This window comes from Carassius auratus, chromosome 45 (assembly GCF_003368295.1).
Source record: "Carassius auratus strain Wakin chromosome 45, ASM336829v1, whole genome shotgun sequence".
In the NCBI taxonomy this organism is placed as follows: domain Eukaryota; kingdom Metazoa; phylum Chordata; class Actinopteri; order Cypriniformes; family Cyprinidae; genus Carassius; species Carassius auratus.
Window position 1 is genome coordinate 9,951,050 of NC_039287.1, and position 18,326 is coordinate 9,969,375.

Below are 18,326 nucleotides of genomic sequence, written 5' to 3' on the forward strand. Positions count from 1 at the left end.
CATTTCAGTCCTCGGTAGTGCAACTGAAGCAAACACAGCAGGCACAAGTCAGGAGATGGATGCAAAAAAAAAGAATAAGATTTCAAGGGCATTATCAAGGCCTAGAAGCACAGTGAAGTCTGTTATTAAGAAGTGGAAGATATTTCGGACAACACAGACCCTCCCTGGATCAGGACGTCGCTCCAAACTGGATGAAAAAGTCAGATGGACACTGATCAGAGAGGCTCGCAAGAGGCCTACAGCAACTCTGAAGCAGTTGCAGGAATTTATGACAAAGAGTTGTCATTGTGTGCATGTGACAACAATATCACAAATTCTGCACGAATGTGGTTGTATGAAAGGGTTAGAAGAAAAAAGCCTGTACTCAAGAAAGACCACATACAGTCACGACTGAGTGTTGGCAAAACAAATCTTTCTGAGATTCTGAGGCAGATGAGACTAAAATAGAATTATTTGGCCTCAACACCAAACAATATGTCTGGTGGAAATCCAATCAGCTCACTATCCAAATAACAGCATTCCTACAGTAAAGCATAGAGGTGGTAATATCCTGTTATAGGGCTTTCTCTGCAGCAGGGACAAGAGAACTTGACAGAACTTGGTGTATTAAGTTCCATAAAGTTGCAAAGACTAAAGTCTCAAATCCAAAGAGATATTCTTAATCAAAGTTAAGACTCTGCCATGTCCCCCTAAAACAGCTCATTCAAACACGCCCCCACATGTCTTCATCACTATGTGGAAATATTTGCCTATTGCTGCCCAAATGTTCACGCAAAGAAAGAAGTTGTGGTTTCAGTACCACAGTTAGTGTTGAAGCAGCCATGTCAGGGAGATGCTGTGTGTGTCTAGGAGAAAGCAAAAGCACTTTATTTGGCCTTCTGAAAGTGGAAGCATTTAGGAATCTTTAAGATTACTTACAACAGCAATGTATTTTATGGACGACTGTTTCGTGAACCGAGGAGAGGAGGTAATTCTGAGGTTCTGCAATTCTGAATTCTGAAGACTGCAGTCCACAAACGCTCACCATCAAATTGAACTGAACTTGAGCAGTTCTGCAAAGAAGAGTGGGCAAATATTGTAAAACTACTAGATGTGAATTTTTAGTAGAGAGAGAGACATATCCCAAAAGACTAAAGGCTGTAATTAAAGCAAAAGGTGGTTCAACAAAATACTGACACAGAGGGGTGATCCTTTTTCCAACTCAGTGATTCTGTTTTTCTATTTATTTATTTATTTTCTGACATGTTGGTGTTATATCTTTCGCTTGGATGTTATGTACATTGCACTGAATACAGCTGGATAAAACAAAGATTGTGCTCAAAGGCAACATGAGTTTTAGCTCACAGCAGCAGCTTTGTCACAGGATGTTGTTGACTAGCCCAAACAGAGATGTTTCCCTTTATGGGGTACTGTGGTTTTCTTCAGTTAAACTTTGGTTAATCTGATCTCTTTTTTGCACGTTCATTTACTCTGCAGTTAAAATGTAATTCAAACTTCAGATTGTATGTGTATAATAATAACTTTTAGCAGATTCTTACTCATTCTGAACTACACAGATTTTTGACCAATCAAATTCCTTCTAGAATGAGAATGTCCCTTCCTTTAATATCAAATAAACTGACTTAAATGATTCATGGTGTATATTTAGGAGGTGGCATAATTGAGATGACTTTTGGAACAACTTACTAAGTTTTGAAGAACAGTAAATGTCATGGTGGAAATGAGATAACTGTATGAAAAATAATGATGTGTGTAAAATGTATGAAAAATAATAATGAACCTTGATACTGACTTGTGTGAGACATCTGGAACAGGCTAAAGTATCTCAGTTCCTTTTGGTTTCAGCAGTACCATAATCTCCCCTCTTGGATCTCATGCACATTAACACAGTTACTATCGAAGTTATTCTGAAATATAATAAACATATTTTATATTGTGTAGAATAAAACTTTACATTTGTTTGTTTTCTTATATTTTTCAATATACTCATCTGGTATATTGTATACATTATTAGCAATACGGTTTTAATTAAGAAATCATATTTTGTAAAAAGTAGGCATATCTTTGAGATCTTTTGACATTTAAAAAATTAAATAAAATACTTGCTGATCTGAATTTCTATATTAAATAATTGTTGAATGAAAAAAAAAAAAAACCAATATATATATATATATATATATATAGCCTATATATATATATATATATATATATATATATATATACACACACATACATACATATGTGTGTAGGCTACATGAATACAGAATAAAGTATAGCATTTAAATTAATATATGTCTGTCATACAACTGCATTAGCTGTTCAATCTACACTGATAAGTATTCCACTGATTTGTGTGAGGGAAAAATACATATTTAAATCTGGCGAGACTTTTACCTGTGTTGTCAACACAATAGATTTAAATGTGTAAAAGAAAATGAGATCTGAGAACTTAAATGTATATTAAATGTATGTCCGTCTCCAACGGACCCTTTATAAACCTCCTCCTCACATTTTATTGACGATTTAGACTCGCAGCTCCTTCCTCTGCAGTGTAAAACCAGCATTTGCTGTCCTGTGTCTAAAAATGAATCTCTATATTTTACTGCACCTCCACCGAAAAGCGGATGCATGAATATGTTTACTGACACGTGCAAAACCTCCACTAGAGAGCAGCAAAGCTACGTTTTTTTATTAGGTTTTTTTGAATGAGTGTTCGAGGAGACCACAGTGAATGTAAACATATTTTTTAATTAACCCAATTTAAATTTTGTTATTTTACGAATATATTTTACATTTTAAGATTATTATTTTCATTTAGACATGTTAGCTGAAGCATTATCATAAAAATATATTGCTCTTCGAATCTACACTCAAAAAAAAATGTACTTTCACCTTTGCTAATTTTACTTAATCCATTCATGTTTTGATTACTTAAAAAAAATTTATTTAACAATGTGAACTTGATTTAATCTAGTTCATTCAACAAAAAAGTGTGTATTGTCAGCTTTACTTAAAAATTATTTGTTCAGCCAACATAACATTTTTGCATAAAAGTAACATATTAATGAAACCAACACAGACTTGCATTTCATTGGCTGAGGATTTCTGCAGTGTATTATGGGTAATTGTTATTCTGTCACCCTCTTGGAGAAGTGTAGCACCATTAGATAGGTAGATGAGTAATACAATTTATAGTAATTAAATTGTTCTAATAAGTTTTAGAACAAAACAAACAAACAAACAAAGAAACAGATGGTTTGAAATGTTGCGTTTGCATTTTAAATATGTTTCTGATATGCTTGATAAGCTGTAATTATAGAAAAGTCTGAATGAAAAGTAATATTAATCAGCTGCTCATGATCCTAATGCAAGGGGGTGGCATTCCTAAAATGGCATTATTCAAATTTTATGTCATCATTATTTAACAGTTTCAGGTACAATTAACTCATTTGTTGTTTGTTGACTATATTAAGGTTTGTTAAGTTTACTTAAACTTATTTTGTAAAATGAACTTAATTATTAAAAACATTGTCCAAAACATTGCAAATTAGTTGGGCTGACACTATTAAATTAAGCTTAGCCCAACCATAATAAATAAGTTGAATCAACCTTAATAAATTAAGTTGACCCAACGTAAATACATTAAATTGGAGTAACAGAGTTGCATAATGCTGAAATAAAGCAAATTAATCATGTGGAAATCCTTTCCATGATTTTTTTATGTTCCTTCAAAGAGATATTTTTTTGAGTGTACTTGAAAATCAAAACGCAAAATAATTCTGCTTTTATAAATAAATAAGCAGAAAGTTAAGGGTTTACCATATATTGCTTTCTTTTTATTTTAATTTACATTTTACCTTAATTATGATTGTTGTGGTGTGGTTTATATTCTACTAGAAACCTGATCTTTATATAATTTGTAGTTTATGCCTAGTATATCTGTCATACAGTCACTCTGTGTGAAATTCTCTGTTATATGACAATGCGTAGGCATACACAACATCATTCCACTTGATCATCTGAAGAATTCTGAGAAACAAAGGAAATGACCTATCATAAACATCACACAATAGCTTTTTGATTAACCATTTTATCCTAAGCAAACCCTGTTTTCCCATATAATCAGGAAGACATTTATCATATTAATACGAGACTACATAAACAATTATATCAAGGAAGTACAGTTAACTTTAAATCACTTCAAAGTTGTTTCCTGTCAGTTCCTGTCAGAGTCACTTTTTGATTGTGCATAAATGGAGAGTAACAATGTCACTGTAAGGCCATGTTTTTTTGCGGACCACCTGTGTATGTGATGGGGAGTGTAAGGGGCCCCTCTGACATGCAGTGCAGGTGTGTGATGGGAGTTTGTTGAGGGTGTCCTGCGTAACACATTCATCTTTTTCCCACTCTGGTTTTCCCAGACATTGCGGATACTGCATCCCCAGAACCGAGGTCCCCAGATGCTGCATCCTGTCCAGCACTATAACGTGAACAACAGTGGAAACCAAGGAGCAGAGAGAGAGAGAGTCTGTGGCTCGAGTGAACCTCCGTGCCCTGCCCATATTCGTGACATTATGCTAACAGTGCAAAATTCCTCCTGCACCATCTTATTGTGTTTGGTGTGTGAGAACATAGATATATGCCGAACAGGGACTAGTTGTCACACTTAACACTCTGCTGAATATCTCTTAGGGTTATTTATTATTTATAAAAATGTATTTTTTGCCATCTGTGGTTCAGTAAAGGACCCTGGATCCATGAATCCATGGATCCTTTTCATTGCACAAAGAGATTCTTTATAGTGGAGTTTGTACTAGAAAAGTCAAGGTCTTGAGTTACACATGCACTGGCGATTTTTACTTAGATACTATACTAACTATACTATACTATACTATACTATACTATACTAACTACTATTTTCTTTTTATTAATATGTATTTAATAATGATAACAACAAATGTATTTTAATTATTATTATATTACAATTTTATTGAATTACAAAATTTGTTGGCCAATGCAATGCATTGATATTTTTCTGATTACATTTTTGATTTAAAAAAATGGATGAAAAACTTAATAGGCATTTTAATGGGATGCTCCATTGTGACAGCTTGCCCCATACTATAGTAATATTAAATTTAATTAAAGTTCATATCTAATTTAATTTAAAACATTGTGTGTTAAGCTTGGATAACACTGTATTTCAATCAGGACCACTTTCATCAAGTATATTTATTACAGTTATATTGCATACAGTTAGTGCTGGCGGTATGGTTATGTTGCCTGTTCATGCAGCCATGCTTGGACAGAGCGGGGAGGGCAGCAAGACAAAACCATTATATGCATACATAATTACAATTCACAATAACATGTGTTGTAACATAAAATGTGATAGAGAATGCTTCCGACGCTGAATAGAGAATGCTTTTGATGAAGTGACTGAAAAGGAAGAACAAAAGTCAGATCGGATTACAGGTTCAGTTGGTGGAGTTGGGGTTAGAGGAGGGAGTTAGTTGCAAGCAGCGATGCAATGGAAAAGACGCTGAAGAATGGGAAGATAAATTGACCGCTTGTGATAGGTGACGAGACTGGATTGGTACACGTCGGGAACAGCTGACTGTCGGCTGATGCAAGCTTGACTGACGTGGCCTGCCTGAACTAATGCAATGCTGAATTTATTTTATTTTTTTAAGGTACTTTAAGGGACTTTAATAAGATACATTGACTAACTAACACTCTTAAAAAATTAAGGTTCTAGAGGCTTCATGAAATATTCTTCACACTAAGAAAATTATGGTTCACCGGACTGTTCTTCAGGCAACCCAAAGTGGTTCTTCTATGACATGGCTGTGAAAACACCTTTTTGAGGCCGTTATTTAAAAAAGTGTAGGTTTGTTTTGGTAAATTTCTGTACAAGCGCATGTACAAGTCTTGGCTACGGTTCCTACAGTAAGTATCCAAGTAAAAATTGCTAGTGCATGTGTAAATCTGACCATGCATCTAGATGCTGAACTCTTGTCCATAGAACAACAGGTACTGTAGAGTCTGCTCTCTCATTCTGTTTGCGTGCAACCAGTCCTAACTCTGCCAATCAAGCAGCACCTGAGGTTGAAAGAGAAAGAGAAGCCCATATTCACAGCCTTGTAGGGTGCTTCCTCAATAGAAGGGGGGGAAAGCAACCTACTGTGAGAACATTTTCTCTCTTCCTCTCACCGTGTGGGAAAACTCCTCTGCCCCTCTCACACATCAAGCCAGACAGGGACTCACTCATTTATTCGTCCTTTATTAAATGAGACCATGGACACATCGGCAACAATACCAGTAAACTGAACAATGCTCTCAAGGGCCTGTTGTTTAGCCCTGGCTTCCAGGACTGCTTTATACATGGTACTTCCTCTGTGGAATCATTTTTTGTCAGGAGTTGGTGGTCTGAAAAGACATGTCCTTGGCACTGGAGCCATATCCTACAGTAAAAAGACATGCCAGGATTGATAGTACAATGATCAATGACTGGCTCATTCTCATGCTCCAGTATTTATGTCCTGTTTGTGTTCCCAGGACTTACTGCTGATATACCTTTAATTAACCATAAAGATACAAGATACTTCACATATCATTTGTGTTTAATTTAATAATGAAATATGTATATGATGCATGCTGTACTGAGTATAAATTTCAAGTACAGTATGTAGCAACATTAATAATTAAACATTTGGCAATATTTACAGTATATATGTATATGTATATGTATATGTATGTATATGTATATATATATATGTATGTATATGTATATATATATATATGTATGTATATGTATATATATATATATATATATATATATATATATATATATATATATATATATATATATACATACACACACACACACACACACACACACACACACACACACATATATATACATACATAAATACATATTTATGTTTTGGGGTTTTGTTTCTCATTTAGGCATCCTTGTCTTTTATTTTGATATTTAGCCATGTTTCATGTTCCAGTTATCTTTCCCTAACCTGTCATGTGATCCTGGTATTGGTTCCTTTGTTCAGTGTGTGATGTTGTTATTGGTTGTCTTAGTCAGGTGTCTTGTTTTTTTTTTTTATTATTGGTTGGATTGTGTCATGTGACCTGTGTTGTTTGGTATATAGCCCTCATGTTGCCATTGTCTGTTGTCGAGTATTGTTTCCTGTAATCCTCTGTTGATGAGTTTGTTTCTGTTCAAGTCAAGTCAAGTCTTTCTATTTTTGATTTCACTTTTTGTTTAATAAACTGCACTTGGGTTCATCACAATCTGCCTTCAATGGCCTAAATTGTTACAGAATACTCATCCACTACCATTTATTGTGCCTTCGACAAGTCAGCCGGGCCATTGAGGGCTATGTGGCAGATTTCTGTGAACTGTTATCAAGTGGACTTCGGTGACACTGCTCTCAGGGTCATTTTCCATTTTGGCCTCACTGTAGATGCGGAGCTTTGTCCAGGACTCACGAGAATGATTGCCAGTGGGATGGATCCACCTCTGATGTCAGTGTGAGCCTCCAGAAGTGGCCCTTTGAACTCACTGTCTGATCTGTTACGGCCAAGGAAGTCGTCCATGAAATCTCTCTATTTATGTATTCTAAAAATCACTGTAATAAACTGGTTTTGATTTTAAATATTTTTTGTAAACAATTGGTCTGAATGCTCTGCATGCTTTGGGTTGTTGAATACTGTAACTGGCAAGTGTGCTCTGTTACACTTGTAACTGACATCCACCTGTGTAGTGTGAGAGGAAGGAAGTCCTGGCACACATCTTAAAATGACTCTCTTCTCCTGACCATCAGGCTGGCACACTTGTTTTTCCTGGAACATCTGGAAGCATGAGAGTTTGGAGTCACACTAAGCGGGTCTTTGCAGCTGGCTGCAGGCATAACACTCAAAAGTAAACAGGGAAAAACCCCTCGCATTATCCTCCGGAATAGATGTCTGTATAACCCAGAGTTGAGGGTGGAAATAGCCCCCTGTAAGCGAGCAGGTGCTTCCTCCAGCAAGTCTTCTTATTTATCCACATTTACAGCCATGTTTAGGCAATACTCAAGCCCCAAAAATCTCTTAATGACAGCAAAAGCCAAAAAGTGTTTAATGATCAGATACTGTATATCACACAGGCAGCAGGCCATTGAACGTGGTCTGAATCTTAAAATATGATATTCATAATTTCAAAGTAAATCCAACTGTTAATTGTCATTATTTGTTGTTTTCATTTGGTTTTGAAAAATGTTTTCAACAAAATATTACATTTTTCTTACACCTTGTATTTCCAACCTGAGCCCTTCTTGTCTTTTCAAAGGTCAAAGTATCCAATATTTTAAGAGTACTATTGACCTTCCAAAATGGTCATGGAAGTCTTCAGGGGTCTTTTTAATTATATAATTTCCTCCTTTATGTTTTTCCTGCAGCATCATGGTTGCACTACATCTTTTGACTGATTTGACGAACAAAAGTTAAAGTAAAATATTATTATTAGATTTATTATTAAATCTATGCTTAGATTTATTTAAACTCACAACTGCAAGAAAATTTTTTAGAATTCTCTAACCTAAACTTGGAATTTTTATTATTTATTTATTTATTTTCGTAATCCATGTTGGAAACAGGCTTCCATACAGGACAGTTATTTTACCCTTTATAAAATAAAATAAAATAAAATAAAATAAAATAAAATAAAATAAAATAAAATAAAATAAAATAAAATCCTTAATAGAAGTTAAAGTCAGTGTTCATATGTACTGGACCTTTTATGTATTTTTGAATAAAATTAATATGATAAGTGCCTTTGAACCTGTTGCTACATTCGACTATAAAGCTTTCAAATGATTACAGTATATTACAAAAAAGTTAAAAGTTAAAGCAATAGTCTCACTTCTATGTCCTCCACATTGGCATGCAAACATAATCATGCGCTGTATGTTCTTCCTCTGGTCTGTCTTTACATGATGCTAAAATGAAATCAGTATATCTCTCTTTCTCTCTCTCTCTGTAAGGAGATGGGAGGCACTCTAGGATATGGTGTGAACTTGTGAGATTAGACAGCTGTGTTTTGTCAGCTGCTTCAACCCCGCCTTCGAGTGTGGCACTCGGTCGATGGGAGTGACACCAATTATTTATGTCACATTCCCTCCGGAAGCAGAGGATGGAAACTCAACAAGAGAGGACCATCCACTGGACTTGTCCAATGGGGCTGTATATACCTATGACTCCAGCACTGCAAAGGCAGGGAATGAAGTCTCTTAGGACAGTTTCAAATAACCAGCCACACACTTACCTGTCGGAAAGAGACAGTAATTAAAAGACCCTGAATATACATATCATTTAGTCTACAAATGTCTATATTAGATTAACGGATTGGACAGGTGACGCTATTTTGGGGGGCATTAACTTGAGTAATTGATGTTGTTGTGGGATGCTTGGGCTCTGCTCCTGTTCAGTGAACCAGCCGTCCTGTTAAAAACAGCACAGTTGGGGAGCAAAAACAAAATACAGGTTGTTTCAGATGTTTCACTGGCTGGGAAATGACTCTTAACTAGGTGGTTGATGGATGAGGTGGGTCAGGTTATTAATAGTTTGCTGATTTTCACCTTCAATATTTTCAGGGGGTATTTTTTATTGTGTCATGAATGTCATGGTATGATCTATTGAAGGTTCAGAGACAAAGTCAGCTCCCTTGAAATAATCTCCCTTGAAATAATATCCCTCTTATTCAAAACTTCTGAAAGGCACTGTGACCGAAGCAACAGGGCTTTTGCAATGGGAGCAGACAGTTGATTTATCAAAGAGTAATAGACTGGCAGGTGTCTGTCATAGAATATCATAGAATATAACATGAAAATAGTTAGAAAAATAGAGAGATTATAGTAATAACGAAAGAGTCATGAAGGTCTATTTCACCATCAGGTCAACAATATTTAAAGTGGGGGGGGGGGGGGTGAAATGCTCATTTTCACTCAATATCCTGTTAATCTTGAATACCCATAGAGTAGTACTGCATCCTTCATAACTCCAAAAAGTCTTTAGTTTTATTATATTCATAAGAGAAAAATAGTCTGTGCCGATTTTTTTTGGAAAAACACGACCGGCTGGAGGCGTGACGTGTGGGCGGAGCTAAATAATCACGAGCGCGAGTAGGATTTTGCGTTGAGAGCGTTTGGAAGTTTATTACCGTGAGGAAAAAAAAAACATCATCCAAAACAAACCATGGCTAACAGTCAGATTCAGCGTATATTTATGATCCCGAGGCTGAAACTGAACGAGAGCAGCAGCAGCAACGACTACAACAGCGTTTCTATGTGGTATGTATTGAAACTGTATACATTTGCTTATGTAACCCCTCACTCCCGGGTCCTTTCTGACGCTCCTCGCACTCACTCTGAGCGGGGTCGAACCCGGGTCTCCTATAACAAGAAGGCTAAATGGCTACAGCCACTAGCGTCTGTTTCTAGTGCGTCTCTTGAGATCGGGGAGGTTTACTTGCACAGCACTACTCGCTGGCCTCCGTTACACTTAGCGGTTTTGGAAAATGACTAAGTTCCACTTTATGTCGTCTTTTTTTTTTCTTTAAAGGTGTACAAGGCTTACTTGATGTGCTTACCTGCCGATAGCTAAGTTAACAACACAGAGATATTTGAAGCAGTTTTACTCACGGTTCCAACACACGATCGTGACCCTTTTTCGTTGGGACTGCATTATCCTTAAGAAATAAACGATATGAAAATCCGGCGTCAAACTGGGCCTTGTTTGTAAAACCATCATCTTCGAAATGCAGGGAACAAACAAAAACACTTGCACAAGTTTTTTTTTGGTAATCTGTGCAGGGTTGTCTTGCCCTAGCAACCAAAAACACACTTCTTTTGTGACATTTCGCTCTCGCTCTGGTCAGTGAATGTCTCATCTCTGCTCTGCTCTACGGGAGCGCGCTCTTCCTGCAGAAGTGCCTTAGGACCCATATAAGGAAATTCCGCTCCATCTAACGTCACATAGAGCCATACTCAAAAAAAACTTTCTGAAACGGAGTATTTTTGGAACAGAAATAGCTACTCCTTCAAACGTACAACTTAATTTTTGAAACTTTGTCCATGTTTAGCATGGGAATCCAATTTTTTAACAGTGTAAAAAACTCAGTATGCATGAAATAGCATTTCACCCCCCCTTTAAAGGGAGTCATTATTAGTGCTTATGCTTGCTAGTGACAGACTTAAATAACAATGACTCCATAATTTAATTATGCAACATGCCCCTGGGAGGATTCTGTAGACATGTACAGTTTATCCTAGAGATTTGGGCCTTCCTTTAAAATAGGATTTTTTTTTTCTTTTTTTAGAACTTGCTGTTTTAAAGGTAAATAAAAATATTGATTGATGCATTTGAGCAGACTAGTGATATTTAAAAGGGGATCTCTCATGAAAAGCACTAGGAATTTTTCAGGCTTTTTCAATAATTTCTCAAGCCAACAACAAGAAGAAACGTAAATAAAAAAAATTAGTTAGTTCATGGTAATTCACAGTGCATTAACTAATGTTAACAATCACAACTTTTGATTTAAATAATGCATTAGTAAATGTTGAAGTTAACATGAACTAAGACTTATAAATGCTGTAGAAGGATTGTTCTTGCTTAGTTCATGTTAACGAAAGTAGTTAACTAACATTAACTAATGGAACCTTATTCTAAAGTGTTACCTGTTTATCTTCTGAAGCTTTATCTTCAGCTGTTCATCTCTTCTGCAGATTCATCTTCTGTTGTCTCACCATCACTTGAAATTTTTGCTTTAGCAGTTTGTCCATCTTCTGTGTTTTCAACCTCAGCTGTCTCACCTTCTTCTGCAGTGTCACAACCAGATATGTCATCCTCCCCAGCAGCTAGTGCTTCAGCAGTACGCTCATCCTCTGAAGTCTCTTAGCAAGTGGTCTCACCCTCTCAAACAGATTCTGTTTTTGCACTTTGCCTTTCTTCTGCAGTTTCATCATCAGCTGTCTTGTCCTGCTGTTTTGATTCTTCCTCAGTGTGTTCTGCAGTTGCTTCAGTTTGCTTTTTGTCATCAGATTCACAAATGTCATCATTTGCCATGTCTTTATCTAATTCATCCATCTTAGAACTGCTTGCACATTTTTTGGACAGCCTTTAAATCAGAATCAATCTCAATATTCTCTTCCCTTGGACCATCATTACTCCTGATTGTCTCTTCAGAGCCTGGGATATCATCTTTTAGCTTCACTTCAATTGTGCCCTTTGTCTCTGGGGTCAACTTAGCTCGACATGCTATATCTGGAGTGGCTGAATCGTGTTTTGAATCTGGTGTTTCTAAAGTTTCCACTACCATTGTTTCATCAACTTCTGGTACCTTTGTCAGGGTATCCAGGCCTTCACATTCTGTTTTGCTTTGGGCTTGGATGCCAGATGCCAGTAGCTTCTTTTGTCAGTAGCACCCTCTGTTTTCACCACATGAGCACCTTCCATCTCATTTTGTGTTTCAAGCTTGGTAGCATCACATGGCTGCAAACTTCCATGCTCATTATCATCTCCCGAAGGCACATGTGATGTGCAAAGTGGATCTATTGAATCATCATGGAATTCGTCACTTAGATCAGACAAGGTGGTGTCTGAGGGGGTTTTTCTCAGCCATTCATTCACCACCTCAGTCGGAGAAGACTCGGCTCAGACATGTCATCATTCGTCTTGTGGCAGGAAGAGTTGCTTGCAATCCTTCTACATTTGCTACTTTTTTCACTCTTAATTTCACAGACATTTGTTTCCTTTTTGTTGTGTAGAACTGTATTTTGAACAGACACTTTGAGATTTATGGGTAACATCTGGACTTTCAGCTTTCTCTTGGCCTGTGATTTCAGTGTGTAGAGAGATACTGGAAGCTTTGCTAGATGGACAAATCTCCTGGGTTTGAGAGCTCTGTTTCAATGAACTGTTGTCAGATGGTTGGCTATCAGATGAAGTTACTGAACACTTTATTTTTGATGATTTATTGCTTGCTACATCATTTCTTTCCTGGATTGTGTCTGTAGGACGTGCAGAGCCGCAGTGAGAGCTCTTGGACCTCGATTTACAAGAGACATTTGAATTAGCTGATGTTGAACTTTTAGGTCTTCCCTCTGGTGTCTGTGTTGCTTCATTTGTGATTTGTACTGGAGAGTCTGATGAACACTGGTCATATTAACCACATATCTCAGTCTTTGTTGAAGCAGATATTCTTGAATTCATTGAAACATCATCAGCCTCATGGTCTTCAACAACCCCAGTAGAAACTGAGGTGCTTGTTGGCGTTAAAACTCTTTCAGATTTTTTTAGACAAAGGACTAGCAGGTACCTCTTCATGGTCGGAGTCTTTTTCAGATGATGCCACTGGACTTGATGTCTTGTTTATTGCACCACAGATGCATTCATTTGAGTTCTCAGCTTGAGATACTTTTGAGTGATTGGACAATGGACTCTCATCTCTGTTTAATTCCCTATCTTCTGTGTTTGTGGGTGTATGGTCTTTGCTTGGAGAATGGTTGCTCTTGTGTTCACACCTGCTTCAGACATTTTAGTATCTGCAGATGCATTAGAAACCACATTTGTGGATCTTCTCTCAGGCTCTTCGGCTTCTGAGAGGAGGGATTTTGCAGAAGCATTTGATTTAGTAGGCACAACACTTGATTTAACAGTGGCATCAGATGTTATGGATTTAATTGAGTTTTCAGACAAAGAGCTGGTTGTTCTGTTTACCACTTTACTTGCTTCTTCATCCTCAACAACTGTTCTTTCTGAACATTTTGATTTCTCAGATGTACAAGATTTTGCAGACATTGCACTTGATGTTCAAACATCTTCAGTATCTGTTTTTTCCAATTTCTTTAGGAGCAACTACTGAAATATTTGACCTTTTAGATCTTGCAGATGTTTTAGATGTAACTGACACTGTACTTGATGCTCTCTGCTCTACATTGCTGATTATCTCAGAATCTTCTGACATCTCTGATCTTACAGAGATTTAGGACAATTCTGTTCTTGCTTCTTGTTCTTCGTTGACAGGGTCGCCTGGACCAGATCTTCCAGAGGCATCTTGTTGAAATGCTTGATCTATCTGACAATTCACTCTCAGCTCGCTCCTCCGTTTGGTGTTCTGCTGCTTGAGGCACAGCAGTTGGCACTTTTAAATTACTGGACTTTTTTAATCTTTCAGAAGCATTAGATTTAGAAGACATGGCACTCAGCGCTCATTACTCTGCAATTTCAGCTTCTTCACTTACAGTCACTCCTGACTGATTTGATTGTGCTGCCAATGCACTCTGAACCCATTCTTCTGTTTGGTCCAGTGCTTCTACACACTCGTCTGTGACCAGTTCTGAGACCGCTGATTTCACAGATTTTGCAGATACATTAGATTTAGAGGACATTGCACTTGATCGCAAATCATCTCTATCTTCAATATCATCAGTCATATCAGATACTTTGGATTTCTTGGATTTATTAGAGTTATTGGATTTTGTTGACAATGTGTTTTGTGCTCTTTTCTCTTTGTCTGGTGATTTCTCTGTGCTTTTGCAGGTTTCTTCATCTCCTGCCACCTCTGACATTTTGACATTTAAACATTTAATTTATCAGATATTGCACTTATTGGTCTTTTCTCCATCTGACTGATTCGATTTTTTTGACAATGTAGAAACTTCAGATTTCACAGACAAAGCACTGGAGGCTCGGTTTTTTATTTCCTCCTCCTCCATCTTGGACTTATTTGATTTGAATAAAGTATTTGATTTGATTGATTTTACTGATGTTAAACTAGGAGCTCGTTCCTTCATTTTTTCTTTTAATTTTGTTGTTGTTTTAGATGTCCCTGATCTTGCAGATGTGGTAGACTCTTTCCTGAACATCCTCTTTTAACTTTACCTCAAAATGTTTGGATGTTCTGGATCTTGCAGACATATTTGATTCTGATGACACATAGCTTGGCAATCTCTCCCCTCATAGCTCCACTTGAGGAGCTGCTTCAGTTTCAGGTGTGTTTAATTTCACTGAATTTAAAGATTCATCTCTTTCTTGGAAATATGGTGCTTCTGAAATGTCAGACTTTGATTTATGAGAGACATCTGATCGAATAGAAATGCTGCTGGGGGCTCTGTCTTGATCTTCAAGCTCGCTCAGCTCATTTGACATTTCAAATCTTGCAGAAATATTAGATTTTATCGAAAATGGAGATGGAAGCCCTCTCCACTGTTTGATCATCATTTGTCACCTCTTTGATTCCAGACTTGTTTGATGTTCCAGATTTAACACTTGAAGCCTTCTCTTCTCTTCTCGATTTGGCAGAACAGACTGTGACTCTTTAGACCAACTAGATGTATTTGATTTTACAGACATGGCATTTGATGTTCTTACTTCAGAGATTTGTTCCTCAGACACATTGTCTGAGATTTCGGTATGTCTTGATTTGTCAGATTTCTGAGACTATATTGACATGGCACTGGGTGCTCTTTCCATCCTTTTCATGTACATCTGAAAAATGTGTTTTATTTGATTTTGCAAAGGTAATAGATTTTATGGAGATAGCACTCGATGATCGCTCCTCTGTCATTGCCATCTGCCATTTGCTCCAGTACACTCAGCACCAAAGTGCTGGAGATGCAGGAGATTTGGTTCTGCATCTTTGCTCTCCTCATCTTCCTGTTGGCCATGTTCTCGAGAGGAAGGTTGACATCTTCATCATCCTGATCCTCATGAATGTTCTGACTCATGTCTTCTATAGTACTTGCCTTTTTGCACACTATTCTCCGTGAGGATGCGCTGGAGCTTGAGGATCTTATGTGTCTTAAAGATCCTTGATCGGGAGGTACAGTGTTCTTCCAGATATCGTACTCCTTATGGTGATTGCAGCAATGTTGGCAACGTGGCTCTTCAAAGTGTCTCTGGTAACGTTTGGTGCTGTATGTCTCATCTGCTTCGCCAGCAGAGAGAGAATCGGCTTCTATATATATATATTATTTTATTCAACTCATAGAATAAATATTACACAGGGGTAAAGAAAAAAAATAACTAAAAATAACTGCAAATATATTCTAAATATAGTAAATTTAGGTTGTTTTTAAGATGTTTAGACATTTCTACCGTAGAGAAAGACAAAAATTTATTATTAATGATAAAGAAAATTACTTTTTGGAGTTTGACCTACCATATTTCTTGGCCCCCCTCTCATGACACTAGAGCGTGACTTTGTGTTCAGCCTTGGAAGTTTGTCATAAGAGTTCTTCCTGAAGCTGTCCAACAGGAGATGGTGGAAAGGCTCATGTCCCACACAAACCAAAATGCTCGGGCACTGGAGCAGACTGTGCACACTGTCAATCTGAAAAACATGCAAATCACTCTCTCTATGTTAGACTGTGCTGCTGGTTGATCACAATATGACAGAAACAAAATGATCAAGGCTAGCATTACCTGGCTGAAATGAAATCAGCAAGGATTATTATAACTCATGAGGAAATGTGCTACGAGGGATTGAAGCCATACCAATTAAAGGTTAATGGCCACTGGAAGTCATCTGGTGTATACATTTTCCCACACTAATTTTTAATCATGAAAGCAGGGATCTGAAAATGTGCGTGATCCATTATGCAGGGTGTTTACGGTGCATGAGTCAGTATCCATGGGCCAGTATAAACAAGACGTGTATAAACAAATAGGCCATAGGTCAATCAAGAAGTCTTCATCCCTATTAAAAAAAAAAAAATCTACATCAACTAGCAAATCAAGTATCAGAGTTCATCTGAGGTCAGTTCATTAGAGTTAAACTCAGCATTCATTTATGCTATAAATATTGGGGGTATTAATAACAAATTAACTAATCTTCTAAACACTTTAAGGCTTAAAAAAGAGAGAGAGAGAGCTATGACACATGAGTAATAATATGTCCAAAAAAAAAACATGTTTAACAACTTCTGATGTGAACCAGGTTCCTAACTCATTAAAGCAGAATAAACTGTAAATAGATAGAGTAAAAGTACACACATTAACATCACATTTCACTGTTCAACACAATACTTACCTTATGCTAGATCTGCATGCTCTGCAGTTTTATATCTTCTAAACATTTCAATTTTCCAGTGGGTTTGAAGATAATTAATTGGAACTGTAGAGGATGCGAGCATCTCAAACTGTATGTTTTCATGGCATTGACCTGCTTCTGCTGGTTCAAAATAGCTCTGATTTGAGCAAGATTAATAGTTATTCTCTGGATGCTGGTGCATTACTGCTGTGCAACAATACCAGTAAAGAAATATCCTGATCATATCTAACAAGAACAGCAGGAAAGATTTACTCAAACATGTTTAAAAAGATTGCATCAAAAAATAGAAAGCTACAATAATTTTAAAAGTAAGTAACACTGTAATTTTGTTATAACAAATAATCTTAAAACAGCCTGCAGAATGAAAATGTGTATGTCCTTAACCACTTGATTAAGATATTTATTCAAATTTGATGCTAAAATCTACATTTAACTATTTATTTGCACTCTGAAACCTCAGAAATTATATTCTATATTCAAATTTGTCTTGCCCAGCAACTGAAGCACTATACTTTATATCTTCAAAGACACTTGAGGGTCATGCTGGATTTTGTTCTTGTTCGCTTACATTACTTACAATTTCAACTTTCAGCCAGTGATATATAAACCTTTACACTATTGCTTGTCAAGCTATTTCTGGCATTGTCTTGGTGCCATTCATGATGTTATCCATGTATCAGTCAGGCCCCTGTGGAGGGGTGTGTGCCACTTTACAGCATGTTTTCTATGGGAAGTACATGCCTGTGGCAGTGCTAATAGGATGTGCCTGCTCTAGACCCACAGAGGACCAGCAGCACTGACCAGAGTCAGCAATGACTAGTGTCCAGCTCTGATGGACAGGAAATGCCTGGATCGACTCCAGACATTCTGTGGACTCCAAGCCAAGAAGTGTTCCCCTTTTAAAGGGACAGCACTTTTTCTGTGTACAGTGTGATGCCATCACAAGCTCTGTGGCACACTTAGAGACATTCTTGATTTTGTGGAACAGCCTCTGGTTGTCCTCAGAGCTGTATAAACTCCTAGCCTCTCACCTTTTATCAGGGTTGCCATAGCTCTGTCCCAGAGGGGCTATTTCTTACACTGCCCGGGCCACCCTGTCCACCTCTTATCTACCCAAACCACCTGCAGACTGTAATTCTTTATTTTTTCCTCTTCCGTGGTCTGTGGCATTTGCCCTTAAGCGCTAGTGGGACTGATAGTAACTAAAATGAACTTTACG